Here is a 27,861-nt window from a genome sequence, read left to right as displayed (position 1 = left end):
AATTAACTGACTTAAGGATGGCATGGTCATGAAATGGCCAGAACGCACAGCCACAAACCACATGAGTATGAAGTTGTTTATGTTTGATGTGAAGAATTGAGAGCCAATAACATTAAAGTTGCAGAGTGAGCAGAGTGCTTGCACACAAATAAACCGTTTTAACACAAGATAGCATCAGTGAAACTTCAGACTAACGTTTTTGGTTTCATGCCACATGTGTACGAATTGAGGGATAAATATCAGCCTAGCAATGAGAATCAGACTCGATGACAAATCTATCCATGTTCCATAGTTAGGGCCCTGTCTGGATGGCCAATTATCAAGAATGGTCTCAGAGGCCTTTTATTGTATCATGTACCAATTAAAGTACAGTGATATACAAATTACCATGCAGCCATACGGTAAAAAAGCAACAAGACAAACAGCTACATACAAGTTAACATAAGCATCCACCACAACAAATTCCTCACATTCCTCAAGGGCCTGTGCTACTTACGCAATTTCTTCGGCGACTTGCTAGCACCCGTCATAATCGCAGCAGGTCGCCGAAAATCTTCAAAATGTTGAAAATCCAGCGGTGACCAGAAAAAGGTACGACTCTTTGGGCGACTACTCACGACTATACAGGCGTTGCCGCTGTATTTTCACCATTTTTTAAATTTTCCGGCGACCTGCTGCGACTATGACGGTGCCGGCAAGTCGCCGAAAAAAATTGCGTTAGGGTGACAGGCCCTTCACGGTGATGGAAGGCAAAAATTGTTTCATGTCATAGTCATAAAGTCATGGAATGTCTCAAATTTGTTTGGTCCAATTCAAAAAATTAGAGATCAACTTTGTGTCGTAATTCTACTGTTGTGTCTATTCTATCACAGGGGGCAGGAGAGAAATTTAAATGGCATTATAACTCAGATTCAAATTCTAGGGTGGTGAATCTGTGGAATTCATTGCAACAGGTGGAGGCCAAGTCAATGGATATTTTTCAAGGTGGAGATTGACAGGTGTCACATATTACGGGCAGAAGGTAGGACAATGGGGTCGAGGAAATGATATATCAGCCATGATTGAATGGCGGAGTAGACTTGACGGGCTGAATGCCCTAATTCTTTCCTTATCTGGAAATCGTGTGACTTTTCACTTTCTGCCAGTTAGTGCATAGGCTCTGGCTGTGTGCTCACATTTCCTCACACATCCTGAAGGTTTGCAAGATGATGGGATAATTGACCTTTGCAAATTGTGTTACAAGAGTGATAGAATCAAGGAAGTTTTGGGAAATAATAAAATGGGAGATTCGTATAGAGTAATTGTAAAGGGATGTTTTGATGATGTGGGTTTAATTTGCTGAAAGTCCTGTTTGTGCTGTGTTATTCTAAAATGTTGGCAGATGGTGAACATAATGATGAATAAAATAGAAAATAATTTTATATTTAGAGTATGTAAAATTACCAAATTAAAGGAACGAATAATTAATGCAAAAATACAGCAAGCAATTATTCAACAAGGTGCACATCAGCTTTCTTTGCAGGTACCTTGTAGTATATTGGGAAGGTAATAAGGCCAAAGGCGAGGAGGCACTTTGGAGTACAGCTCAACTATCTACCCAAGGAAGAGTACTTGTTTTAGAAGGTTGTATCATAAGATCATATGAGATAGGAGCAGAATTAGGTCATTCGGCCCTCCAAGTCCACTCCGCCATTCAATCATGGCTGATCTATCTCTCCTTCCAAACCCCATTCTCCTGCCTTCTCCCCATAACCATCGACACCTGTACTAATCAAGAATCTATCTATCTCTGCCTTAAATATATCCACTGACTTGGCCTCCACAGCCTTCTGTGGCAAAGAATTCCACAGATTCACCACCCTGACTAAAAAAAATTCCTCCCCATGTCCTTCCTAAAACAATGTTCTTTAATTTTGAGACAATGACTTCCAGTCTTAAGACTCTCCCACTAGTGGAAACGTGCTCTCCACATCCACTCTATCCAAGCCTTTCATTATTCTGTACGTTTCAATGAGGTTCTTCTATATTCCAGCGAGTACAGGCCCAGTGCCATCAAACGTTCATCATATGTTAACCTATTCATTCCTGGGATCATTCTTGCAAACCTCCTCTGGACCCGCTCCAGAGCCTTCCTCAGATACTGTGCCCGAAATTGCTCACAATATTCCAAATGCGGCCTGATAGAGCCCCAGCATTACATCCCTGTTTTTGTATGCAAGCCCTCTTGAAATAAATGCTAGCATTGCGTTTGCTTTCTCTACTACCAATCCGACTTGCAGATTAACTTTTTGTGAATCTTGCACAAGCACTCCCAGGTCCCTTTGCACCTCCGATTTCCGGAGTCGCTCCCCATTTAGAAAATAATCTATGCCTTTATTCCTACAACCAAAATGCACTACTCCACACTTTGCTACACTGTATTCCATCTGCCACTTCTCTGCCTACTCTCCTAACCTATCCAAATCCTTCTGCAGAGTCCCTGCTTTTTCTACTACCTGCCCTTCCACCTATTTTCGTATCAACCGCAAACTTGGTCACAAAGCCTTCAATCCCCTCAACCAAATCATTAATATACAACGTGAAGAGCACCGATCCCTGTGGAACTCCGCTAGTCACTGGTAGCCAACCAGAAAAAGCCCCACATTATTGCCACTCTTTGCCTTCTGCCATCCAGTCAACCTGATATCCATGTTAGTATGTGCACTTTAATACCATGGGCACTCATCTTCCTTATCATCATATGTTCACCCTAATTTTTGAGATAAGGGGGATGCCCAGTGAAATGAAACAAAACGGGGCTATATTCCCTCTATTCTCTGCAATTAAGAATTATAGAAAATAGACACAAAAAGCTGGAGTAACTCAGCGGAACAGGCAACATTTCTCGAGAGAAGGAATGGGTGACGTTTCGGGGTCGAGACCCTTCAGGCTGGTTAGATACGGGAAAATTACGAATTATACTTTTTTGTCAAATTGGATCTCATGGTGAATGTTGTGGTGCATCTCACACTGTTGTGGAACTGAGACTTTCACCTTGAGAATGTTTTTTTAAATGGAGAGGGTTAAAGATCTTTAATTATTCACCCCCGAGTGGTGTTAGTGAAGTTTCTATTACAGGGGGACTAAAATAATTAAGGAATGATGGAATTGGGCCAAGAAATAGCTTTGGCCAGATCAATCATGATTTTATTGAACAGAAAAGTTGACTTGAGTGACCATATCATTTTCTGATTTGAAATCTCAAGCTAATCTATATTAAGTTAGTGGAAATGCTGTCCAAGCCATTCCCCTCTTCTCTTTATTCAATCCGTAACATGAAACTGCATTAGGTGTAAATCCAATCTGCAATCTGTTGATCTGCAATCTTTCTTCAGCGATCAGCCAGCTTTTCTCAACTGACGTTGACAAGTAATAAGCCAATACATTTAATAGTATGTGGTGCATAGGTTTCGAAATGAAAGCGAGGAGCCAGGTATTTCAGGAGGCACCTTTATTTATGTCCTTCCAGGTTGTAGGGAAGTCCACGAGAGAAAGATGGCACCCAAACCCTTGCCTTTAAACCCTCTGGTTGAGGGCTGCCTCTGGACTGAACCATTCCCGTGCCAAGGGGTTTGACAGTTAGAATGGCCCGACACAAGTAATATTTAACCAAATGTTTTTTTTGTACAAGGCTGGACACTTTTGAATATAAAAGGCAAGATTGAGTGTAACAAACTTGATAAACTAAATGATTCCGCATTTTATTTAAATGTAGCATTTGACAATCAAAGTTCTGATGTAAAATTAAGAGATGCCTGTTTATGAACATCAAAAAGGCTTTGTTGTAAGCATACCAAAGCAGATGTACACGCTTATTATTTCTCAATTTTGCCTTTAAATATGATGTTTGGAAATAGCCACACTTTAGGCATTTTAAGAGAGTTTCAAGTGCATCACTAATCAGAACAGTGGATGGTTTTATTTCCATGACAAAAGCTGTCATTCACATTGTGTGTGAAATGCTCTGCAGCTGTAAACTAGAGTAGCATACAGTGTACCTCCATAATGTTTGGGACAAAGACCCATCATTTATTTATTTGCCTCTGTACTCCACAATTTGAGATTTGTAATAGAAAAAAAAACCACATGTGGTTAAAGTGCACATTGTCAGATTTTAATAAAGGCCATTTTTATGCATTTTGGTTTCACCATGTCAAAATTACAGCAGCGTTTATACATAGTCCCCCCCATTTCAGGGCACCATAACGTTTGGGACACAGCAATGTCATGTACATGAAAGTAGTCATGTTTAGGATTTTGTTGCATATCCTTTGCATGCAATGACTGCTTGAAGACTGCGATTCATGGACATCACCAGTTGCTGGGTGTCTTCTCTGGTGATGCTCTGCCAGGCCTGTATTACAGCTATCTTTAGCTTATGCTTGTTTTAGGGGTAGTCCCCTTCAGTTTTCTCTTCAGCATATAAAAGACATGCTCAATAAGCAAAAGCATGGGATTTGTCAAGGGTCATTCAAGAAAAAAAGCAAACTTAGCGCTATATAAACTGTATAAATTATTAACTACTCTACCAATGAATTAATGTAGAATTCTGTCAACTCAATAGCTTCCTTTCTTGTTCTGCTGTTCACTCAATACTTGCAAAGTCCCAGTTCTAGTTCAGTTCATTAATCTGCAATTATGAGACATTCAAAAAGTCAAAGAATTTATTATTTTCATTTAATCCTTAATGTGTTTGCTACTGGAAAAAGAACATTTTACTTGTGTTTGAAACATTTTCTTATCTTTACTCATAATTTATGTGTAAATATATATTTAATCTGAGGCAGGTAGCGACTGTATCAGTGTGATGCGAGCTGATGCTTTACCTACAGGCGGTGTGAATGTACGGTGAAGGCAGGGATCGGCAACCTACGGCCCACGGGCCTGATCCGGCCCGTAACCCAAAATCATCCGGCCCGCTAGCGTATTTTTTTAGTGACTAGAATGTTGTTTTGCCATCAGTGGTACCTTGCCCAGAGTTGTCCCAGTGCTCGGGCAAGGCAACTCTCTGGGATGGTTTTACATTGTGAAGTTCGCCGAGTTATTGATCAGAGTGAACACCCGCTCCTGTGGACACGTCTCACTGTGGAGTCTGTCACAGACGGATTCCACCGCCTGTTGGTCAATAATTGGATCAATCTCCTGAACTAGTGGCCGCGGATCTAGCGGCGTGTGTTCTTTCCGAACTGAACTCACTGTGGAATGAATCCATTAAGAGCGCCACTCTGCTGCCAGATTCTAAGTTGTTCGTGCCTTCCCTCTGGAACTCCCCTCGTCCCCATCAGATGCCGAGTTCCCAGAGCCCTGGTTAAACACGGCCAGTCACGGTTAAGTCTGTGAAACCGGCCCCATCTGAGACGGCGGGCAGGATTAACGAAAGAAAGGACCATTACGCCTACTGTAGCGGGTGGCTGTTCGTGAGGAGTGTGAGACAGAGAGAGAGAGTGGAGGAATGTGGGGCAAGATTTAATTTCTAGTGGCATGTAAATGATGGACCCACAAAGGTTGACACTGCAACGGCAGTAGCGAGAGCCTGTTTCAGTTTGTTTATTTTCAGCTCTTAAAAAACAAAAACAAAAAAATCACCGCACTTACTGCCGATCTTACATACTGCCATTGATAAAGTTACATTGCAAACCGCAAGGAGTGAACAAATCCAAATATATCACAGAAAACTAAAAGTTTGTTTGCCGAAGTTCGTACCAGTCACACCAATCACTGCAATGAGCGTATAACTGTTATACCAGTGTCTCAAACTAACTGCTGTGTTCAGTAGACAAAATATTGATTAAAGCAGTTAGTTTGAGACACTGGTTTAACGGTTATACCCTCCGAAGCATAAGGCAATAAAACACCGAAGCACAAGGCAATAATACCAACAAAATCATGGTAGTTTTGTACAAATGAACCATATATACACCTAGTTAATAGTTTTGAAAGCAGTATTTTTTTACCTCGAAGAAGCAAAACTGGAAAATACGGATTAAACACAGGTCTGTATACATGCATCAGCTCAGCTGGTGAGAATGTTTATCGCAAATGACCTATGACCTGGACACGCGCAGTTGAAATACCAAACTCGCTTATCAAGAGTGTTTTATTGTCATGTGTCCCAGATATGACAATGAAATTCTGACTTTCAGGTCGGGCGATTGACTTGGCCACTCAAGAATTGCATTTTTTAGCTTTGGAAAAAACTCCTTTGTTGCTTTAGCAGTATGTTTGGGATCATTGTCTTGCTGTTGAATGAACTGCTGGTCAATGAGTTTGGGGCATTTGTTGGAATTTGAGCAGATAGGATGTGTCTATACACTTCAGAATACATTATGCCACTACCATCAGCAGTTGTATCATCAATGAAGATAAGTGAGCCAGTACCTTCAGCAGCCATACATGCCCAGGCCATAACACCCCCACCACCGTGTTTCACAGATGAGGTGGTATGCTTTGGATCTTGGGCAGTTCCTTCTCTCTTCCATACTTTGCTCTTGCCATCACTCTGATATGTTAATCTTCATCTCATCTGCCCACAAGACCTTTTTCCAGAACTGTGATTGCTCTTTTAAGTACAGGTACTTGGCAATCTGTAACCAGGCCATCCTATTTTTGCAGCTAACCAGTGGTTTGCATCTTGCAGTGTGGCCTCTGTATTTCTGTTCAAGAAGCCTTCTGCAGACAGTGGTCATTGACTCCTGAAGAGTGTTTCTGATCTGTCGGACAGGCTACGTTTGGGGATTTTTTAAATTATAGAGAGAATTCTTCTGGCATCAGCTGTGGAGGTCTTCCTTGGCCTGCCAGTCCCATTGCGATTAGTAAGCTCACCAGTGCTCTCTTTCTTCTTAATAATAATAGTAATAATAATACTTTATTGTCATTGTAAATATATACAACAAAATTTCAGGCGCACTGCCCGAGCGGAGCTCCAACGTATCAGATAAATAATGACAATGAAACCAGTCACAACGGCAAGAGAAACGTTGTCAAGTCAGAATGTGCAATATTTCACAGTATATTGACCCCAAGGCCATCACCATTCTGAACTCTACACTGACTACACACCCCCCATAGCCAATACCCCCCATAGCAGTACACAATATTGGCTATGGGGGGTGTGTATTCAGTGTAGAGTTCAGAATGGTGATGGCCTTGGGGTCGAAACAGTTTGTTAATCTTGTGGTGTGTGAATTGATGGACCTGTACCACTTTCCTGAGCGCAGAAGGGCAAACAAGTGATATGCGGGATGAGATGAGTCCTTTAGGATGCGTTATGCCTTTTGCAGGCAACGAGAGCTATAGATCTTTTCCAGGGCGGGCAGATGTGTGTCGGCGATCTTCTGGGCTGCGTTGATGACTCTCTGCTGAGCCTCCTTGTCAGCCGCACATGTGTCAGGACACTCTCTACGGAGCAACGGTAGAATGACACTAGCAGCTGTTGTGGCAAGTTGACTTTCCTGTGTGACCTTTCGGAAGTAAAGCTCAATGTTTAAGAAGAACTGCAGATGCTGGAGAAATCGAAGGTAGAAAAAAATGCTGGAGAAACTCAGCGGGTGAGGCAGCATCTATGGAGCGAATGAGTGGGTGACGTTTCGGGTCGAGACCCTTCTTCAGAAGAAGGGTCTCGACCCGAAACGTCACCCATTCCTTCGCTCCATAGATGCTGCCTCACCCGCTGAGTTTCTCCAGCATTCTGGTCTACCTTAGGAAGTAAAGCCGTTGTTTGCCTTCTTTACCAGAGCGTGTTAGTTGACCACCTGAGATCTGCTGAGATGTGGGTGCCCAGGAACCTGAAACTGGAGACTCTGTCCACAGTCTGAAGAAGGGTTTCGGCCCGAAACGTCGCCTATTTCCTTCGCTCCATAGATGCTGCTGCACCCGCTGAGTTCCTCCAGCAATTTTGTGTACCTTCGATATTCCAGCATCTGCAGTTCCCTTTTGAAGACTCTGTCCACTTTCTCCGTTTAAGTGCAGTGGGGTATAATCACCCTGCTTTTTCCTGAAGTCAATGATGAGCTCTTTTGTTTTCTTGGTATTGAGTGCTAAGTTGATTTCTGAGCACCGGCCTATTAACCTCTGTACCTCCTCCCTGTAAGCCGACTCATTGCCCTCAGTGATCAGCCCCGCCACTGTGGTGTCATCTGCAAATTTAATTATGGTGTTCGTGCTGTGGGTCGGTATGCAGTCATACGTATAGAGAGAGTAGAGGAGGGGGCTCAGCACACAGCCTTGTGGAGCTACTGTGCTGAGTGTCAGAGTGGGGGAGTGGTGGGGTCCCATCCTGACTGACTGTGGCCGGCCATTAGGAAGTCCCTAATCCAAAGGCAGATGTTGTGTTCGAAGCCTAGGTGGGGCAGCTTTGAGACCAGTCTACTGGGTATGATTGTGTTGAATGCAGAGCCGTAATCAACAAATAGTAGTGGTGCCTCTGCTCCCCGTTGTTCTAGGTGAAGCAGTACAGTATGGAGGGCAGTGGCAATGGCGTCATCTGTTGATCTGTTTGCTCTGAACGCATATTGGTGTGGGTCCAGGATTGATGGGAGAGCGGCCTTGATATGCTTAAGGACCAATCTCTCCAGGCACTTCATGGTTATTAGTGTTAGTGCAACCGGCCTGCAGTTGTTGAGGTAGGTTATGGCTGTCTGCTTCAGAACGGGCACTCTTTCCGATGTTTTTAGGCATGTGGGGACCATGCATTGTGCCAGGGATTGATTGTAAATGTTTGTAAATATGTCAGTTAACTCATCAGCACCCGCCCTGTCTGAGAACCCGTCCTGGGACGGAATCAGTCTGCCTTCCGTATGTTAACATTCCGGAGTGTGTGTGTGTGTGTGTGTGTGTGTGTGACATCAGCAGTCTGTATGATGAGTGTCTGGCTGTTGGGAGTTGGAGCTGGAGTAGTGGGCATGACTGTCGCTCTCCTCTCATGGCAGCCAAAGAAGTGGTTGAGCTGTTCTGCCAGAGAGGCACTGTTGCTGGCAGATGAGTTGGTATTGTTTTTGTAGTTGATGTGCCATATACCTTGCCTTACGCGACGGGAGTCTGTTGTTGAAGTGACTCTCGATCCTTCCCTTACAGGCTTCTTTGGCGTTCCTGATGCCCCACTTCAGGTCGGACCTGGCCGCACTATACAGCTCTGTGTTGCAGCACCGAAAAGCCATATTGCGGGCTTTTAAAAGTAGTCGGCCGCCTTTGCTCATCCATGGTTTGTTCCAAACAGTTGATGTTCCAAACAGTTGATTTTGATGTTCCAAACCGTTGATTTTGGTAAGCTTAAGGTTTGGCTGATGTCTCTAACAGTTTTATTCTTGTTTCTCACATAATGGCTTCTTTGACTTTCATTGGCACAACTCTGGTGCTCATGTTGATAAACAGCAATAAAAGTTTCCAAAGATGATGGGAAGACTAGGTGCTGAGAGCTCTCTTCTACCTGCATTAAGGAGGCATTTAAACACACCTGAACATTTACAAACACCTGTGAAGCCATGTGTCCCAAACATTATGGTGCCCTGAAATGGGGGGGACTATGTATAAACGCTACTGTAATTTCTACATGGTGAAACCAAAATGTATAAAAATACCCTTTAACAAATTCTGACAATGTGCACTTTAACTTTCTATTACAAATCTCAAATTGTGGAGTACAGAGGCAAATAAATAAATGATGGGCCTTTCCCCGAACATTATGGAGAGCACTGTAGACACCAATCATGGCAAAGACCTTTCTTTTTCTAACATTTGTACAAAGATCTGTTTTATGAATTTAGTCACAGAAGCGCAAAATTATTACACACATCTTGTGATCAACTGTTCAACAGAATATCCTTCCACACCGGGGAAACTAAATGCAGATAAGATAACCAAGATGTCAACCCCTGTGCATTGGTATATTTTTGATATTTTTTGCTCATCAAAAAGATATTTCTCACATTCTAACTCATTATTGCCCTTCACAAAACATTCAGAATACTTTCCATTCAGAGAAACTCATCTTTCTCAACAAACCTTTAGTTTGAACATTAACGTTAGCCCTTGGTATCATTCTGTTCCCATTAAAGTGAGAGCTGCCAGTAACACGAGCTAATATCCAAACCAGGAGGAAGCAAATAGCATACAATGGGATAGAAAAAAAACAACAAGCGAGTGGATAAGGTGGTGACTGAATCCATAGAATTAGGAAAATGTGAGGATGTTCAGTGTTTTGACCTCTGCAACCAAGGAGAACTCCCTTGGAGTTCTTGCATTGCAGTCCAACTAGTGTGATTTTGGAACTGATAGATGCTCAATAAAAGCAATGAGACATTTAATATTTTGCGAGGTACCAATAAAATAAGTGTCATGGGGTAGTTTCCACTGGCTGGGAAGTTTAGAACGCCCCAACTTATGCAAGGGGTATGTTCCGTAAACCATTACATAAATCAGATTTTACGCAAGTCGAAAACACCTTAAAACTAGGTAGAAACTAAAATGCAGATGCTGGTTAATATACAAAATGATGCAAAGTGCTGAAGTAACTCAGCAGGTCAGGCAGCATCTCTGGAAAACATGGATAGGCGACATTTTTGGGTTGGAACCCATCGGTGGCCCAATTCTGCTGTTACTCCAGCATTTTGCATTGTATAACCTTAAAATCACTGCTGCAGCCTCCTCCTTCTCCCATCACTTTGTCTACTCTGTCTCCCCCCCCCCCCCCCCCCACTCCTTCACTGCTTCAGTAACGGGTTGAGGATGCAGCCGGCGGCAAATGGTGGAGGAGGGAGAGGACAAAGCAGTGGGAGGTGGTGGCGGCGGCGGCGGAGTGGAAAAAGTGACGGGTAGATGTGGTGGGGGGAAGCGACAGAGGGGTGAGCGGACAAAGCAATGGCCGACAGGAAGAAGCGGCAGCTGGTGAAAGTGGAAGGAGCCTCATGGTGACCTTGCTGGTCCTGTCGGTGGCCTGAAGAAATCTCTGTTGTCCAGGGGCGACAACCTGAGCCGCATCAACTAGACGGTGCGGCGGCTGGAGAAGGGCTCACTGGTGCATCTTGCGGAAGATGTCAGCGACTCGGCCGGGAGTTGGTTTCCTCCGCCTCCCTTGATCTCACTTGCCTTCCCAGCGTTGCATCGACAGTGGCCGAAACTGGAAGTGCTGCAAGCCCAGTTGATGCTTTCTATACTTATGAAGCTGATGGTAAGTCCTTCATCCTCCCATTGCAATAACAATTGTTTACATCAGTGCGAGTTTATGCAAACCACCTATGATGCAAGTCGGGGAGTGCCTGTACGATCTCAGAATTAGAGCTGGCTGTATAGAACGGAGCCAAGACAAAGTCAAAGGCAAACTCTGACGAAGGGTCTTGACCCAGAATGGCACCCATTTCTTCTCTCCAGAGATGTTGCCTGTCCCTCAGAGTTACACCAGCATTTTGTCTATCTTGACCCAAGACAAAGCTTCCTTCCAAATCTGTGCAGTTCTATACATTCTGGATCTTGAGCTCTTAAGCATATTCAAAGGTGAAATTAATACGATTTTTGAAAACACAATCAGCTGTATCTTTTGCAGAAGGTCAAAGGCCCATAAAATTTATTCCAACTGCCATTTAAATTCTTAAACTGATGCCAAACACAGAAGAGGTGACGCTTCGGAGGATAATGAAAGATGGAGTTTGGGAAGTGACAATAGAGCCAAATGAAGGCACTACCAGCAAAACAGGAACAAAGCAGGGGGAAGATAAACTGATGGTCCATGCTGGAAAAGCTGCCTGTTGAGCCAAAGACTGTGAAACAATACACAAATATGTTATACCAGTGACAAATACATTTAGACAGCAACATAATATTTTGATGAAAAGCAAAATATGACATGAAGAGAAATAGCAGGAAATATTCAGCAGGTCAGGCTGCATCTGCAAGCAAGCTTACGGTCGTAGTCTTCATGAGAATAGGCAGATGATCTATCACTGACCTGAAACATTACCTCAGCTTCTTTCTTCATACATATCACCCAACTTTGTGCATTTCCAGCATGTTCTGCTTTTACTTTGTATGGAAATTATATTTATATTAGAAAAATAATTGATTGATTTTCTTTTTTATGTCTTGCTTGCAGTCTACACTTTGCTGGCTTGAACTTTGCAGTTAGAATCAAGAGTTGTACAGTGCTGAAACAGACTCTTCGGCCCAACACGGCCATGCCAACCAAGTTGCCGAATTAGAAACGCACATAACAGTTTCCAGCACACGAACAAGCGAATCAACTCAATAGATCATTGCCAATAGATAAGCTCCACATAAACGGCCATCTCCCATTATACTTCAACTCAACTGATCAATACCGCATCTAAAGAACATAGCAACTGTTTATGCACAACGACAAAAACCTTCGCTCCATAAATCCTGCCGCACCCGCTGAGTTTCTCCAACACCTTTGTCTACCTTCAATTTTCCAGCATCTGCAGTTCCTTCTTAAACACAAAGGTAAAGAAAAAACGCAACCGTATCTGGAACTGCATCATCCATCATTTACAAAATGACATTTAAGAAAAACCAATTGATGAATTGATAAATAGCATAAGACGTAATATTTCAATGATATTATATTGAATTTGCTTGCAATATCATCGCATCACAATTGATATCTGCAGATATCCTGTTGAACAACAACCACAAAGTATCTCATAAACTGATCAGAAGCAATCCATCGTGAGAGATTTATATTTTTCAAAGCCGATTAAAACTTAACTTGGTACAAGGAAACATTTGCTAAATTAGAAAGTTCAAAGAAAAAAACTTTTGAAACATTCACTCGAGTTCATGTCTTCAAGAAAAATTGGGGGAAAAACAGCAGTTAGTGGTATGAATAAGATCAAGCATCTTGTTCACTAAAAGAAAATCACTAGAGTAGTGTGGACACATGTCGCACCTTCAATACCTTCAAGCAGGCAGAGGAAAACGATAAAAGGTAATAACATTTGGTTAATTGATCTCATAAGAGTCAATAATCTAAAATATTAACTGTTTTCTGCCCACAGACAATTGTCCTGCAAGTGCTTTAAGTGTGCTTTTATTTCAGGCTCCCAGGATTTGCAGTACTTTGCTTTTACATTGATCTCAGCTGATGTAGGTCACAGTTTGTGCTAACCCACCACACAAAATTGTCAAGTGGATGAGCTATTAATGGGAACCCACATTTTCTGGAACCCAGCTCATTACAATTCATTTGCAAACAATACTTTCTTCCATGTAAAATGTATATAAAAACAAACTTAAAGCGTCAGATTCACCTCTTTGAAATTAAAATGTTTAAAATGTGGCAATGTTTCTGGCAGAAAGAACATTTGTAGAATGATCCCACAACCTATAGGGACAGACCACAACCTTAATTTTATTTGCGAATTGTAAGATTGCTGCGTAGACATTTTTCAGTCTTCTGACAAATATTTTTCACTTGACAATATTTTATCAAAAGCTTTTCCTCCCAAAAAGCAATACTAAGCGGGCAGGCTTCCTACATTATGTTTTCCTCTGGTTACTTAACTCATTTAAAATTAGCAGTACTCAAAAGTAAACAATTAATGTAATGAGCATATGATGAGCGCTTGACAGCACTGGGCCTATACTCGCTGGAGTTTAAAGGTTGAGGGGGAGGAGATATCCTTGAAACTTACAAAATAATTAAAGGCATAGAGTGGATGTGGAAAGGATGTTTCCACTGGTGGGAGAGTCTAGGACCAGAGGTCATGGCCTCAGAATTAAAGGGTGCCCTTTTAGAAAGGAGGCGAGGAGGAACATCTTCAGTCAGAGGGTAGTTAATCTGTGGAGGCCAAGTCAGTAGATATTTTTTTTAAGGCAGAGATACACAAATTCCTGATTAGAACGAGTGTCAAGGGTTGTGGGGAGAAGACGGGAAAATTGGATTAGGAGGCAGAGATCAGCCATGATTGAATGGCGGAGGAGACTTGATGGGCCGAATGGCTTAATTCTACTCCTATAACGTGTAAGTGTAAATTAAATAAGCACATTGATATGTGTGTTAATAGTTTTTTGTAATCTTCAACCTGATTAATGTGGATTAGATTCAGAGCATCAGCCCCAAACTAAAATAGGAATTTGATTACTGTGTATTTTCCAGCTGGGCTACCCAATTCTTTAATTTGATATTAAATAACTACATTTCTACAAGCAAGGATTACAGGTTATTAGTTTTAGATTTTTCTTCTAGTTATATTTTGCAATGTTCTACATAGAGCTCAAAGTGATTTTCAAAAAAGGCAGCTACCTGGTACTAATCAAGATGAAATATAGGAATGATAAGGCAAACCACCAGAACAAAGTACAATGGCGGACATTTAAATTCTATGGTGCATTACTAACTAGGCACACACTGCATCCCTGGGCATAGAACATTGAAATCTATTTCCAATGTGGACACAATATTACACTGAAAATTGCATGTTTGATATCCATTGTGGCTGCACTATGCAAGACAGGTTGCACAGACTAGTCTGGCAGAGCGATGACATTATTAGATGCTTCAGTTGATGGGTCAGGGTTGAAGGAAAGAGGAAAGAAAGCACAACTGGTGGAGTTTTTTGAGAATAGGAAACCATATTGGTAGGTAACGTTAAGATAGAGCTCTTAAAGATAGTGGAGTCGGGGGATATGGCGAGAAGGCAGGAACAGGGGTACTGATTGGGGATGATCAGCCATGATCATATTGAATGTGCGGTGCTGGCTCGAAGGGCCGAATGGCCTACTCCTGCACCTATTGTCTAAACAGATGAGATGTTTTAACCAACCACAACTCAGTGGTGTCACTATTCTGAAGGCTATTGGTTCAATTAAAAGCCCATTGGAGAATCGCGAACAGGAGCCAAAAATATCCCAACAGCAGGATGCGATGGCAATGGGCGACAGTTTTTGTAACTATAAACTTGCAGCCAATGGTGATTTATGTGGGTTAGTTTATGACCTGCTGCTGTTTGTAAAAACAATATGGACATAACAATCTGCCCATGTAGAAATGAAAGTAATGCACTTGGGGAGGAACAGAACAGCAAAGACCCTTAAAAAGGTACATCAGATTAGTGCTGCTCCAGTTCAAATCAACCTTCTCATAAACTAACCTCTTCATCCCAGAAATCAACTTTCATTTCAATACAACCAGTAATGTTTTCACAAAGACATTCCGCAAAATGCATGCAAGACAGCTGTAGTCAGTCTGCATCACCTGAAGCTGCCAGGCAACATGGTTGCTGGCTGATAAATAGAAAGCGTTTTAATAGATTATCTACAAGGGGTGCAGAATCTTCAAGTCTCTAAGGGGTTTTCACATAATGTATGACATCACACTACTTTATTAGCCTTTGCAAAGTCCAACAGTGTCAGGCCTCTTTCAAAGATGGGAGAAACACTGGCCCTCCCTTCAAAACAGTAGTAAACAGTGATAAAGAACACATTTCAAAAAACAAGAAAAACATTTAAAGTGAACAAATTAACAATATCAGATGACAAGTTATGAGTTTTCATTCATGCAGTCAACTTCAACTAATTACAACGTAGCTTTGTACAAACAATGGGAACTATTTTACTACATACTGATTTGGTGTTAGAATGATTTTTTTTTTAAAGTGGCCATGTTAAGGATCAACAAGCTTTACTGTTTCTTGTACAAAACTCTAAGCCTCAGGTAAAAATGGCCCAAGGGTATATTAGAGCTATATATAACACAGTAATTTCCTACCCTGTTCTAAAAGGAAAGCATTTTATAACAAAAGGTTATAAAAAAATATATAGTTCAATTGTACAATATAATACTTAGTTTTAGGATTTATTAAAGATTTCAAAAGCTTTAAGGAATTGAGGCAATTGAAGAATTGTAACTATTGTGGAATTAACAATGCTGTTTAAAAAGTTTGTTCTCAAGAATCCACTCTCTATCCTGTATTCAGATTTTATGTGCATCATCATCTTGGCTCACATTGCAGATGCGATACCGCACAAATAAAAACTTCATGATAATACTGTACATTCAAAAATGTCCCATGATAACAAAACTAATAGCTATCGAATGTTCCATCAATTTAGGTAATTCCAAGATACTTCAGTGCATTAGTAAAATGCAAAGGGCATTTTGTAGTTTATCCTAGTAGACGTTAATACTCCCTTAGAATACAAAAGTTTCGTTTCTCATTTCAAACCTAATACGAAACCAGGTGCAACTAATTGAACTGTAGATGTTGATCACACTACTCATCTGCTAAACCAAGACGAATAGATAGATATCTACTGAATCCAGCATTTGCTTCAGATGAAGAAAATGGATCCCAGTTAAATCAGTGGCTTGCCTAGATAAACCACGTCCGAGTTCGAGAGATCCCATTTTGTTATTGGCACATTAACACATTTCACAATGAACAACCTTCCGCATAAAAAATATATTTTGCAAATAATAACCAAGGCGAACTTAAAGGGGAAAAAAAAGGTTCAATTCCTACGTGCATCTCTTCCTCCAAGAGGAAAAAAAAGAGCTTGGTTGATGTCTCCTATTGCTGCCAACAATCCTGACGCTTGACAGACATCTTTATTAATGGATTTGTAGTTCTTCACGGCTCTACTTAATAGAGTTATTGGTCGGGGGGAGACAACTCCTCCCGGGATGCCAAGTGCTGTTAAAACGCAGAGCCACTTTCTTCCACACCGGCTTTTGAACAAAAGGGTTCGGCCGACGTGACGTCGCATTTACTAGAAATGTTTTCAGGGAGGAAAAAAAGGAAACCAACACTAATTTTCATTCGCCATCTAATTCACCGGAAAGCAAAAGGCTGGAGGAAAAAAAAAAGTGGAAATCCCCTTTACAATAATCGGTCTGGATTAAATAAAAAGTAAAATCCAACACCCTTACATCGATTCTCAGCGTTGGGGTGGGTTGTTTTTGAAAGGGGGTAGGAATCAGATGGATTATTATAAGAATTTAAAAAAGGGGGTGAGGGAGGGTTAAGAGTGAGGCCTCGGTCCCTCGTTAAACGAGCGGCCGGGCGGCGGCGTCTCCAGCCCGGGGGAGTCTGACACGACAGGTCGGGGGAAGCAGAAGAAGCCGCTTGCTTACCTTCAGTGCTGTCCCAGGCCCCGAGCCATCTTGCACATCCACGCAACTGGAAGAGGGGGATTACAGGGCCGGCCAGGAGAGGGGAGGGGAAGACAAGCCGGCGGCTCCCTTGCCCTACCGCCACCTCAGATGCACCGCCGCCGCCTCTGCTGTTGCTGCCGTCGTCGTCGTCGTCTCCCCCCGCCGCCGTCGCCGGCCGTCCACGCCCATCGAACCGATCGCGGTGCAATCAAATATTTACAGACGTGCTTGTAAGGTGGGAGTGTTTTTTTTTCAGGAAATAAAACCAGTGTGTGGAAGTCGGCGTGGAGCTGGAGCAGGAGCGGCGGTAATCAGGCGGACGCCATTTTAGGAACCCTCCTCCCCTCCCTGAGCCCGAACAGCTGGTAACCAGGGAGGGGTCACGTGACGCACGCTTGGCCCGGGAGAGGGAGGGGAGGGACCCGGCTCGTCACCGCTCCATATACGGAGCGAGATGGGGAGAGCGGAGCACGTGACCGCCCCATATACGGAAGGAGGTGGGGGCGGAGCACCTGGCAGCCCCATATACGGAAGGAGATCACGTGACCGCTCCATATACGGAAGGAGGTGGGGGCGGAGCACCTGGCAGCTCCATATACGGAAGGAGGAGATCAGGAAACAGGAGCACGTGACCTCTCCATATACGGAGCAAGAGAGGGGATCAACGCACGTGACTCTCCCTTGCACGGAGTGTGCGTCTGGATGAGCACGTGACCGCTCCATATATGGAGAGAGGGCCCAGAGAGACACAGCGTCACTGCACCAGGGGGATACCTGAGGAGGGAAAGCTGTGTGGGACACAAATCTCTCCAAGACTCTTATACTGACTATTTGCAAAGCACTTTCCGCCCTGAAATCACCGTCAAAACTCTTAGGGGTGGGCCCTGTCATACTTTTGGAAAAACAAATGACTTTTCCACCGATTAGCAACAGTTTACGTTTATGACTGTATGCACGTAAATATATTTATTTATTGCTCATATTCTATGTCGCTCTTCTAGGGAGATGCTAACTGCATTTCGTCGACTATACTGTACACTGCACAATGACAATTTGAATCTGAATTTAGGTGCACACACCTAATACAATTAAAACAAAATAAATTCATCAACACTTAGTCCATAATTCAATTTTTATTTCCTGTACAGGCGCAACAGAGGTATCCTGAAAGTTTGGTAACTGCAGTTGTTTGCACACAAGCTTTTGTGAAGCGAGTTATAAAAACAGTATTCCAATTTAGAAAGGGAGCCTTTTTCTGGCATATATAAATTCCACATTTTCCACAGCCAAGTGAGATTGCAATTGCATTCAAAGATTGAGGATTTTGTCAGAGTCCATTGTGGAAATTGTACCCAAGCTGGAATAACTCAGCAAGTCAGGCAGCATCTGGAGAACATGAATAGGTGACTGTAGGAAGGAACTGCAGATGCTGGTTTAAACCGAAGATAGACACAAAAAATTGGAGTAACTCAGGCAGCATCTCTGGAGAGAAGGAATGGGTGACGTTTCAGTCTGAAGAAACCATCACCCGGGTATTCCTTCTCTACGGAGATGCTGCCTGTCCCGCTGAATTACTCCAGGTATGTGTCTATCTATGGATAGATTCAAGATAATTTATTGTCATGTGTTCCAGATAGGACAATGAAATTCTTGCTTTGCGTCAGAATATAGGAGGCATATAGAATATAGATAGGTGACTGTTCAGGCCGAGTCTCTTGTTTTTACATATTTTTGTGGAAAAGATTATTGTTGAATGATAAATAATTATCTTAACATGAAATTTAATTTGTTTCACCAAAACAGGCAAGTCATGCACCGACAAAATTCGGATTCGGATTCAATTTATTGTCATTGCACTTTTCAGTGCCACGAAATGGTTTAGCCTGCAGTCATAACATAGAATAAATAACAAACACTCAACACAGTTTAAAGTCCCAAAGTCATTGTCTCTTCCCTCCTTGCTCTCCCTCTGCTCTAGGTTTGTAGCAAGTAATGTAAATACACATTATATAAATTATATAAGCAGCATTACCAGCATTATTACTAGCTTTGTCAAGATTTTACATTGAAATGTTTGCCCTTTTTCTAGCATAGTATGAATATATTACTTGATGTTTCTTTTCTCTCCAATATCAATGCCGTAAATACGTTTTGTGCTTTCATAAGAAAAAATTGTTTTCAGGACACATTTTCCATGGTCAAGTGAGGTAGCACTTGCATTCAAAGATTAGATTTTGTGATGGTTCATTGTGGAAATTGTACCCCAAAACGGCTAGAAAACTGTCTTAGTATTTTAGTATCCAATTAATCTTGACAATAACCATAAAAGATACTTAAAGTTGGACACTCATCCTGGTGCATTATGCATAGGTCTGTATATATTCCCAAAGTTGCAAGCACAGCATGATAATAGCAAGAGAATATTATTTGTTTAAGAAGGAACTGCAGATGCTGGAAAATCGAAGGTACACAAAAATGCTGGAGAAACTCAGCGGGTGCAGCAGCATCTATGGAGCGAAGGAAATAGGCAACGTTTCGGGACGAAACGTTGCCTATTTCCTTCGCTCCATAGATGCTGCTGCACCCGCTGAGTTTCTCCAGCATTTTTGTGTACCTTAGAGAATATTAGTTGTCAGCTGTTGCTTGAGCGACTAAGGGTTTGACTTAAAAAGAGTAAAGCTATTATAATAAAGTGGGGTCAAGGAAAGAGCGTTCACGTCGCGGCCCTGTTTCCACCAATCTTTCCACCACCACGCACGAGAAGCGCAAGACAGACACCATTGCGTGCAGATGCCGAGAAGTGCGTTCAGCTCTGTCAGAACAACTTCTAATCTTGTGTGTGGAATCAATAGGAAGATAAAGTATAATTCACAATTTTTGTTTTGACTAGAACTCTTATCGTCATCTTCACAGTTGACATATATTACATTCCTGTTCACAAATGTATTGATTTTTATACTGGCAATGTGAAAAAAATCTGCCTGTGCCATAAAGTCAGGGAGGTCAAATGTCAATTGACCTCGAAAACAAAACTAAAAAGGAGAAGTTACATCAGTGGGATAACAACATTCACATTTCCCCTCATAAATGCCACTCAATAAATCAGCTTGAATTGAGGTTAGCTTCAAGAGAATTACCATGAACACGTCTAAATGAGTATCGCTCAAAATTTCCAGGAAATCGTTTGTAAGCACATTTCTACATACAAGACAATATTTATTACATTGAATGCAATCTTAAGATTGACTTTGAGAATTAAATGTTATTCTTTCCACCTGTCACAGTTTCTGGTGTAATCAGTTATCAATAATTATTTCACTGGATGCCTTAACATCCATCCATTCCACTGATGTAACTTCAGCCTTATAGTTGTGTTGCCCATTCTTACTTGACATTTAATCTCTTCCTGTCTTTATTGCAATGGCAATAAAGGCTGCAAACTACTCTTTGATTATGACCATTATTGGTGCGATATTTTTTGTTTCTTGTCCACTCAAAGTGCTTTTAATATTCAATATTTAGTGTGGAGAGTTTATCTTGTATGAAATGGGTGAACCAGGCGAGTCTGTACTCATTGAAATTACAGGAAAGAGAGGTGACCACATTGAAACATACTGGAAAAATGTTGAGGAAGTATCCTCTTGAGAGTCTCGGACCAGAAGACAGAATCTCAAATCTTTTGTCCACCTAAGGAAGTGTGAGTCTTTGGAATATACTAACTGTGAATAAAGTCTGGAAACTGAAAAGACATACGTCCTGAAGCAAGCTTAGGTATCTCACAGCAAAGGTCACGCCAAAGTTGTATCTATGATAAAATAGAGCTTGAGGGCAAGAAGCTTAGGTTTGAAACTAATGTTGTAAAAGACAATAACAAAGATATGAAGACATGGTTACTAAAATGGACTGGGAACATAGATGAGATGGTAGTCTATCAGTGGGAGATATTTAAAGAAAGACTTAATTCTCAACATTGATACTTTATTTTGAGCAATTAAGGCCCTACAAGAGAGAAGATTGATCAGTGGTTAGCCTAAGCACCAGGCCAAACAAAGGCCAAAATTAGCAGCAGGTGAGAAAATCGGTAAATTATAAAGAGGATAAAAATAAATTGAGACAGCAAACTGAAAAAAACAAAACAAAAACAGCAAAAGTAAGAGCAGCAGAATTAACTGATCCCTTAGAGAATGATGTTGGGGAATTTGTAATGGGAAATAAGAAAATGGCTGAGTGAACAAATATTTTGTTACCTGTTTTCACCATAGAAGACACTAAAACATCCCAATTAATAATAGATCCAGAGCAAAAATGATGGAGGAACTTAAAACAAATCAGCAGAGGAAAATAACTAAGCAAGACAAAAGCTGGAGTAACTCAGCGGGACAGGCAGTACCTTTGGAATGAAGGAATGGGTGACGTTTCAGTTCGACACCCTTCTTCAGACTGGTTAGGGATAAGGGAAATTAGAGATATGGACAATGATGTGGAGAGATAAAGAACAATGAAATAAGCTAATGGAAATAATGGCTGTCAAGTCTCTCGGCTAAGTCATAAGAAATAGTAGAATTAGGCCATTCGGCCCATCAAGTCTACTCCGCCATTCAATCGTGGCTGATCTGCCTCTCCCTCCTAACCCCTTCTCCTGCCTTCTCCCCATAACCTCTGACACCCGTACTAATCAAGAAGATAGGGTCTTAAATGAAGTAGCCAGAGAATGTATTCATTGTGATAGTTCAAACTTCAAACCCTGGAAATGTTCAGGAAGACATCTCCAGAGTATGAATGTCTAGAAAACACAAATGCAATCTCCCACATTCAAGAGAGGGAGACAGAAGACTACGTTAGTTTGTTTAATATTTGTCACTGTGAAAATGCTGGAATTCAGCAGGTGAATGGTCGTTTAGAAAATATTAAATGTATTATTTATTGGAGAGAGCAAATAGATTACAAAAACAGGGATGTAATGCAGAGACTTTATAAGGAGATAGTCAGACCTATTTGAAGTATTGAGAGCAATTTTGGGCACCATATCTGAGGAAGGATGTGCTGGCGCTGGAGAGAGTCCAGAAGAGGTTTACAAAAATGGTCCCAGGAATGAGTGGGTTAACATATGATGAACGTTTGACAGCACTGGGCCTCTACACGCTGGAGTTTAGATGGATGAGGGGGGACTTCATTGAAACTTACTGAATAGTGAAAGGCCTGGATAGAGTGGATGTGGAAAAGATGTTTCTACTAGTGGGAGTGTCTAGGACTAAAGAAATTCCTCCTCATCTCCTTCCAAAAGGAACATCATTTTATTCTTAGGGTGGTTTTATTCTGTGGAATTCATTGCTACAGAAGGCTGTGGAGGCCAAGTCAATGGATATTTCTTAGGCAGAGATAGATAGATTCTTGATTAGTACGGGTGTCGGGGGTTATGGGGAGAAGGCAGGAGAATGGGGTCGAGAGGGGAAGATAGATCAGCCATGATTGAATGGCGGAGTAGATTTGTTGGGCCGAATGATCTAATTCTGCACCCATCACTTATGAACTTACTCAACAGGATCAAGTAACAGTTTCCAATTAATCTACCAACTTGCACGTCATTAAGATATGGGATGACAACTGAAGCACCGGAAGGAAACCCACAAAGCCACATAGAGAAGTTCAACTCTACACGTAGAGAACCCAAGGTTAGGATTGAACTGGTGTTTGCTGACGTTGCGAGGCAGTGACTCCACAAACTGTAGACAGACACAAAGCTGGAGTAACTCAGCGGGTCAGGCAGCATCTCTGGAGAGAAGGAATGGGTGAGATTTCGGGTCGAGATCCTTCTTCTCGACCCAATAGGTCACCCATTCCTTCTTTTAATGTCTACCTTCGGTTTAAACCAGCATCTGCAGTTCCTTCCGACATTCATAGAAAACATAGAAAATAGGTGCAGGAGTAGGCTATTCGGCCCTTCGAGCCTGCACTGCCATTCAATATGATCATGGCTGATCATCCAAATCAGTATCCCATCCCTGCCTTCTCTCCATACCCCCTGATCCCTTTAGCCACAAGGGCCACATCTAACTCCCTCTTAAATATAGCCAATGAACTGTGGCCTCAACTACCTTCTGTGGCAGAGAATTCCACAGATTCACCACTCTCTGTGTAAAAAATGATTTTCTCATCTCGGTCCTAAAAGACTTCGCTCTTATCCTTAAAATGTGACCCCTTGTTCTGGACTTCCCCAACATCGGGAATAATCTTCCTGCATCTAGCCTGTCCAACCCCTCTACAAGCCTTGTCCACTGTGATGAGGAAGATGGCTGAACTTTATTGCCTTCCCTCAGTGGGAACGTTGATTCCGCTGTGGGGGGGATGTTTATGCTAAACTCTATCGTGTATTGTGTTCTTTTTTATTCGTATGGCTGTATGGTAACTCAAATCTCACTGTACCAATTGGTGCATGTGACAATAAAAGTAACGAACTTGATATCACTATTTTGATTGCAATCACAAATCTTCTGCTAGCTGGCAGAAGTTTAGGAGCAAACCCCCTCTCATAGTAAGCATCTCTGGTGAAATCTCACTTTCACATAATTGTGCTGAAAGATATTTTTTGCCAAATTTCTGCCTGCATTTTTAACCCTTCACTTTTGATGACCCACACCATCCTGGCCACACACTCATCTCCCTGCTACCTTCAGGTAGAAGGTACAGGAGCCTGAAGACTGCAACAACCAGGTTCAGGAACAGCTACTTCCCCACAGCCATCAGGCTATTAAACCTGGCTCGGACAAAACTCTGAACATTAATAACCCATTATCTGTCATTTTGCACTTTATCAGTTTATTTATTCATGTGTTTTGTAGTCAATGCCTATTATGTTCTGTGTGCTGAAGCAAAACAAGAATTTCATTGTCCTATCCTATAAACTTGAACTTGAACTTGTGCACAAGCAAAATTGATCAGTCGATTCTCGTGTTCACATTGACGGCCAATTGGGAAGAATGTGTAAATTCTGCAATTGATATCTATTATTGGCATGGAGTTCCACCAAAGATGATAAAGAATTTAAAACGAATGTTCCACGTGGCCTTTCAGAATCTTTTAGAAAAAACAGCTTTTAAAATCTGTCAAAACTTAAAAACACTCTGATCATCTCACTTGTTACAGATGGATACAAAATGCTGGAGTAACTCAGCGGGACAGGCAGCGTCTCTGGATAGAAGGAATGCGTGATGCTTCGGGTCGAGACCCTTCAGACTGAGTCAGGAGAGAGGGAGATACAGAGATAAGGAAGTGCAGGGTGTGAAAACAAGTCAATGGGGACGGTGATAAAGGAAAATGTAGAATATACAGAGATAAGGAAGATGGATCAACGATCTTTTTCACAATTGATGATAAATTTAAACATATAGACAAACACTTTAAACATTTGACGTAGACATTTGACAAGGAGCTGCAGAACCTGGTTTATAAATAAACGTGCTGGAATAAGTCAGAGGGTTAGCAGCATCTCTGGAGAACATGGATAATGATGTTTTAGGTCGATACCCTTCTTCAGACTTTAAATGTTTCCTTTGGTTTAAGAACTCAAATTGAAAGGTTTACTGATAGATAATCTATTTTAGCTCACAGACACCTCTTGTGGAATGCAAGGTTTACCAGGATTCTGGTTATTTGTACTCCATATACCAAGTGAAAAGACTTCATGATTCAAATTGTACTTAAGACATCTTAACTGAAATAACAAACTACATTCACTGCACAAGATCTTTTTAATTCCTGCCCTGAATAACAATTAATTATTCCCACAGGAGAGAACTCTATAATCGATTACAAATTAGGATATGGAGCTTTTGTTGAGAAACTGCCAAGTGTGGATTTAATAATTCAATATTGCTTTAAAAAGTAATGCTGTCAATATTCACATTTACAGTCTTATCTTTATTTAAAACGAGAAAAGAGCGTAAATTTTAATTTATACACACTGAAGTAACAATTGGCTTTTAAAATGTTTAACCCACATTATATTATAATACTGGCAACACTTTTTTTTTTTTTAAGTTTATACATTTATGAAAAATCTTCTTTAGATAAAATGAAACTTTTAAAACAGCCACACTGTTCTAATAGCTTAAAAGTATTGCGAAGTACATTTACCAAGCTGATGATCCAAAGATGAACAAATCAAGATATGACATGACATTTTTTAAAAAGGCTTGTGACATCTAAAATTAATGATCAGCCGTTGATATCTGCTTTAATATACACAGATAGCTGTAATGGTGTTGAACCAAGACAAGCAAGTTACATTCATCTCATACAATTTCTTCTGATAAGTTGATAATGTTTGAAGATTATTATCCAGCACTCCAACTAGAACAGATTCAGGGTCCTGTGAAAACTAACATTTCTGGCTCACAGGACAATAAGTCAAATTTGGCAAGTTTCCCGAAATCTGGTTGAAGCTAAGGAACTGTACCTCGTCCACGATGTCTCCTCTCAGGAGACCCTTTAAAACAATGCTGACGTTAACAAAAGCAAACTGGGATATATTGGCATATAACAATTACCAGTACAGACAACAGACAAAAATCCTCTAATATGGTACATTTTCTATGAAATAACAAGTGACAGTTTAAGTATATGATATGTCAAACCAATGTAGATTATTCATATTATAACATTGCTAATAAAAGCATTCATACAAAAGAATAGCAAATGAGGAAGGAAAGAAAGATTCTGATGAAGATACTCCTTGAAGCATCGAGTAGCATTTGAAATATGGCAATAGAGACTGTGATGTTCCAAATGTGACAAAACAATATTTGGGTATTTTACAAAAGCTGTATAATGCACTCGATTTGTCATAGGTGCAAGAATCCCCACAAGTAGCCCAAGTAGCAGACTGCTACAGCTCATGTGCATGTTTAAGAAAGACTGCAGGTGCTGGAAAAATCGAAGGTAGACAAAAACGCTGGAGAAACTCAGCGGATGAGGCAGCATCTATGGAGCGAAGGAATAGGTGAAGTTTCGGGTCGAGACCCTTCCTCAGAATGATGTGGGGGTGGGGGGTGGGGTGGGGGGGGGATGCGGGAAGAAGAACATGCCCAGCTCATGTGCATCCTGCTTTTTCTTTAAACTGGTGGTTTGTTGTAGTCAATTCCAAAGTAAGTTGGAGTACTACAATGTTGGAGAAAAATAATGTCAGCCTGAAAAATAATGAAGGTAGGAAGGTAGATGAAAGAGAATGGAAGCTAGGATTGCTATAATTTAGATTTTAGACATACAGCGTGGAAACAGGACCTTCGGCCCACATAGAGTCTGCATCGACCAGCGATCACCCCTTTCACACTAGCATTATCTTAGATACAAGGGACAATGTATAATTCTACTGAAACCAATTAACCTACAAACCTGTACGTCTTTGGAGTGTGGGAGGAAACCGGAGCACCCGGAGAAAACCCATGCGATCACAGTGAGAGTGTACAAACTCCGTACAGACAGCACCTTTAATCAGGATCGAACCTGGGAATCTGGCGCTGTGTGGCAGCAACTCTACCGCTGTGCCACCCTGAAAGTGGAAATCATGTTGCCCATGTTGTGTGGATATAAACTACAAAACACACAGAACTGCAAGCGTAACCTCCTATTAAATAAGTTGAAAAGCTTTTTTTGTTTCTGTTTTGAGTAAGAATGACCGAATCACAGCTTCATGGTGTGCAAAAAAAAACATACAATTTGTGATTGTCCAGGACAGAAAGGTCAGATTGGGAATGGGAGGGGGGAGTTGAAGCAACCGGGAGCTCAGGTAGGTTAAGACGGACTGTGCGGAGGTGTTCAGCGAAACGATCGCCGAGCCTGCGCTTGGTCTCGCCGATGTACAGAAGTTGACACCTGGAACAGAGGATACAGTAGACGAGGTTGGAGGAGGTGCAAGTAAACCTCTGCCTCCTGGAAAGACTGTTTGGGACCTTGTATGGAGTCGAGGGGGGAGGTAAAGGGACAGGTGTTGCATCTCCTGCGGGTTGCCGGGGAAAGTACCCGGGGAGGGGGTGGTTTGGGTGGGATGGGATGAGTTAACCAGGGAGTTGCAGAGGGAACCGTCTCATCGGAAAGCAGAAAGTGGTGGGAGATGGGGAGATGCGGCCAGTAGTGGGATTCAGTTGAAGCAGGCGAAAATGTTGGAGGATTATATGCTGTATACGACAGCTGATGGGGTGGAAGGCAAGGACAAGGGGGACTCTGTCCTTGTTACAAATGCGGGGAGGGGGTGCAAGAGCGGAGCTGTGGGATATCGAGGAAACCCTAGTGAGAGCCTCATCTATAATGGAAGAGGGGAACCCCATTTCCTAAAGAATGAGGACATCTCCGATGCCCTGGTATGGGAAACCTCATCCTGGGTGCAGAGGCGGCGTAGACGGAGGAATTGGGAGTAGGGGATGGAGTCTTTACAGGAAGCGGAGTGGGAAGAAGTGTACAACAATACAATACAATACCGTTTATTGTCACTTGAATCTCAAATGAAGTTCAAAGGAAATTTGGTTTAGTCTAGATAGTTATGGGAGTCAGTAGGTTTGTAGTAAATGTCGGTCAATAGTCTGTTTCCTGTGATGGAGACGGTGAGATCTAGAAACAGTAGGGAGATGTCGGAGATGGTTCATGTGAATTTGAGTGCAGGATGGAAATTGGTGAAGTTGATGAAGTCAGTGAGTTCTGCATGGGTGCAGGAGGTAGCACCGATGCAG

General features: G+C 41.8%; 1 protein-coding gene across 4 annotated transcripts in view; it reads right to left on the bottom strand.

Annotated features, from left to right (window-relative positions):
* aff4 (AF4/FMR2 family member 4) overlaps positions 1 to 17,499 on the bottom strand; it is an 87,097-nt gene extending 69,598 nt beyond the window's left edge. For all 4 annotated transcript variants that reach the window (XM_033029216.1, XM_033029217.1, XM_033029219.1 and 1 more), the window contains exon 1: positions 17,120 to 17,499. The gene's annotated coding sequence lies outside the window, so the exon portion shown is untranslated. The remainder of the gene's footprint in view (positions 1 to 17,119) is intronic.
* Between the last annotated feature and the right edge of the window lie 10,362 nt (positions 17,500 to 27,861).

This window comes from Amblyraja radiata, chromosome 11, assembly GCF_010909765.2.
Source record: "Amblyraja radiata isolate CabotCenter1 chromosome 11, sAmbRad1.1.pri, whole genome shotgun sequence".
Lineage (NCBI taxonomy): Eukaryota > Metazoa > Chordata > Chondrichthyes > Rajiformes > Rajidae > Amblyraja > Amblyraja radiata.
The sequence above is the reverse complement of the archived record's forward strand: the minus strand, read 5'-3'. Positions and strand labels throughout refer to the sequence as shown.